Genomic DNA, 3,679 nt, shown 5'->3' on the forward strand with positions numbered 1-3,679 from the left:
GACGAGAAGAGGAGCTCTGCTCTTGTATCACCAACACATCCATCTTTTCATCCTCCGCTAGTTTCCGTAATTCATGCATAAACATCAAGCAACGCGAGGTCTTAATTTAAACCATCTTAAACCTCCCCATTACCTAAGGGAATAGAAAATATGCAAACGGCTAGCAGGCCAAGGCTTGCTGAAATCAGACACGTTTCTGTGGTACATCTACTTTTTTCCTCGTCTCGCATACATCTGTTGCATCAAAAATTAAAAGTTCAATAGATGTCGACGGAATATTTGCTGCCTGTAATTGTATGCAATCTACGTCCTCCGAAGCTAGGAAAGTCAGCCCTTAGCATACCTGTGCTTCCGTCAAAGAGGGTCTTCAGTCTGCAACCCTTGGTCCTACATCTTCTTCTCCGTGTCTGGACCATGGGGCCGGCTTATCAGACTCATCTGCAACGTCAACATTGATTTCAACGCCGACGTCCACCATCAGGCAGCCAAAGGATGCCGAGTGACCATCTAGACTCGCTAGGTGACCTGTAGAGGGAGCTTTATTGATTATCCTACCTCGTTCTGCGTCTCTTTTAATTTCACTTGGGTACTTCCTTCTTGGCCCTTTAAGGGTTGCCATAATCGCTCTTTTCTATTAAGCGGTCAAGGAACGTTCTGTAAGTAGGACAATCCTTTGGTCCTCCACACCTCCGACCTCTCTTTTTACTTGGTGTGCAAATGGGAAGCTTGTCCTTACTCTGACAATCTTTCCTCGCGTGCCCTGACAACCCACAATGGGCAGACACAGCTTCTGGTTCGCCATAATACCTAGCTGGTATGTGTTATGTACTGGCTTTGGTACGTGGTACCGCCAGGAAATCCTTGATATTTAAGGCTGAATAGGCTACGTATAACCTTACTTTTCGTGTCGAAATTTCTGCAGTTCCAGACATATCTCCACTACAAGATGTACAGTTGATTTTTATCGCAGTCCCACTTTAAATCTGAGTGTGAACTGAGTGTCAGACACCTCTCTGGTCATCGACACAACGAAGGTCTCTGTGTGTATGGCATTCAATAAACTATCCGCCTTCATGAAAGTACGCACATAATAGAAGCACATTAACGGTCGACGCTTCTGGGGCGGCTCACACTTGACTTCTGGATTTAACTCTTTGTTACCGAGAACTAACATTATCTTCTTGCGAAGAAGTCTCCATTATAAGTACATTCTTATTAGTTATTACATAATTAATCTTGATCTTGTCACATTTGGGGTCAATGCGTTTCTCAAACACCGACTTAACAACACGAATTTCTTCGCCAGCCTTAGGTTTAGTAAACACTGTAGGTGCCACATTATCTATACTCTGCTGAATAGATTTCTTCGCCGTCGACGGTTTGGCCACAGAACACTTGCAACGGCGGCATATTTTCGGATTGTAGCAGGCTGATTCCTGAGCCTTACATTCTCCTTCTCCAACTCAGTTAATCTTCCCTCCAACCGAGAAGGAGCCGTAGCCCATCTAGCCACACAATCTCTAACACGATTATTTTCCCAGTCTTGAAGCCGTCCGCTGTGGCCAAGCGGTTCTAGGCGTTTTAGTCTGGAACTGCGCGCCCGCTGTGGTCGCAGGTTCGACTCCTGCCTCGGGCATGGATGTGTGTGATGTCCTTAGTTTAGTTAGGTTTAAGTAGTTCAATGTTCTGGGGGACTGATGACCTCAGATGTATAGTCCCATAGTGCACAGAACCATTTGAAGCATTTGAACCATTCTTGACGCTCGAATCGAGCAACTTTAGAAACTTCGAATGTCGCTCAGCGGCAGTAATACAAATTGCAAGCGACGTATCCGCCTCGAGCACACTCTCCCTCCCCTGAATATCAGTCATCTTGACCAGAGAGTGAAAAAAAAATTGGAGGCTTCGTCCCTTTTTTCGGACCGGGATCTCTGGCATGGGGGCGAAGCTAACTGTAGCTCGCTCACCGGTCCCGAAACTTGACCAAGAGCTTTCTACAACAGAGCCGCTAGGTTTAGCCCGTCGTGGGCACACAAACCGAGAAACGGCGTGGCGGATGGAAAAACAGGTCCCGTTGCGACACATCATGCCCCACAGCGTTTATTATCCATAAAGAGTATGTGGGACTAGACAGTCAAAAGTACGCGGCCACCCCATAAGGACTGGTGACGTCTGTAGCAGTACCGATTGTAAGCACGAAGACTATAGTTGAGCTGCATTTGACTCCACAGCAGGAAGAGGCACGCCGCCTTTGATGAGCCCAACAACGCTGGACGAAACGCTGGCGCCACATTGTCGTATCAGGTGGGACTACAGCTGCGCTCTTCCAAAACCAGAGTTCGGTAGCTTCGGTTCAGTATGTATATGTAATAAATGGTAGGGTCTGCGGTAGTATTAGTAGCACTGGCAGAGAAAGGAACATGTACGAACATGTGAGAGAGAATCTGGAAGCCGACGAATTCTATTTGTTTTTGTTTGTTTCGCATGTAATTAGAGCCGCGTACTGTTCATTGTTAATATATTGTGTATTTTATATCCTTAAAAAATATCAATTGTATTTTTAAGTAGCAAAAATTAGTTGATCACGAAATCTCTGTGCTCTTTTTTAACCAAAGCAGTTACATTTGATGCAAGAGCAATTTACATGTACAAACATAAAAAATCTGTAGAATTGTTGTTCTTACTTTGTACTCAATAGAAAGTTATTCATCATGATCAATTGCAAGAGTTTCCTGATATTATTTTTAACTTCGAAAGTTGTTTGTGAATACCAGAACATATTTCGTATAAGCTCGACGAACTATTAAATCAATGTTTGATATGTTTTTGTTTTGAGTTTCTTTCTGTCTTTTTAGTTTTACCTTTTATGAGATATTGCGTTTTATAGAGCTATGTAATCAATCTTTATCGCTTTCTTTATATTTTTTCCGAATGAAACCCGAATTAAATATTGACTATTTCAATGTTGCTATAAATACTCTTTGTGTATACGTAACAGAAAGGAGGATAAATGTGTCGGACAAAAATGTGGGTTAAGTGGTCCTTTATATACCTTCACTCTGTTTCTTCATTTTTGATCGCTTCCTGTTTCTAGGGGAATCTAACAAGACACTGATCGCTTACGCAAATGAAGCTAAATAAATGAGATAGCGCCCGATGGGGTACAATAGCGGATTAGCCTCCTGGGATTGTACCCCGCGCCACGCAACTAAGTTACTGCAAAATAGGTTATAGATACAGGCTGCTGGACCTCTGGCGGTTCATAATTACCTCAAGATACTCCAGCTGCCAGAGGATAAATAGCTATGAAACAAAACAATTCTTCCCAGGAGTACTTGACAAAGGACTTAGGGAATAACCGCCTGCTCTTATAAATAAACATAGGACTGAAAATGATTATCTCACTCAAGTATTAGCGGAAAATACGGTGGATGTCGTTTTATTGCAGGAAATACATTACTGAGATGAAACTCAGTTTCATTCCAGGTGTAAGATGTTCGGCCATATTCAAGTTGCACTACATATCTATCGCTTTAGCTATGGATCAGTAACATACACTAAAGAGCCGAAGAAACTGGTGCACCTGCTATCGTGTAGGGGCTCCCGCGAGCGTGCAGAAGTGCCGCAACACGACGTGGCACAGATTCGACTAATGTCTGAAGTTGTGCTGGAGGGACTG

Source organism: Schistocerca americana, chromosome 6 (genome assembly GCF_021461395.2).
Source record: "Schistocerca americana isolate TAMUIC-IGC-003095 chromosome 6, iqSchAmer2.1, whole genome shotgun sequence".
NCBI lineage: Eukaryota > Metazoa > Arthropoda > Insecta > Orthoptera > Acrididae > Schistocerca > Schistocerca americana.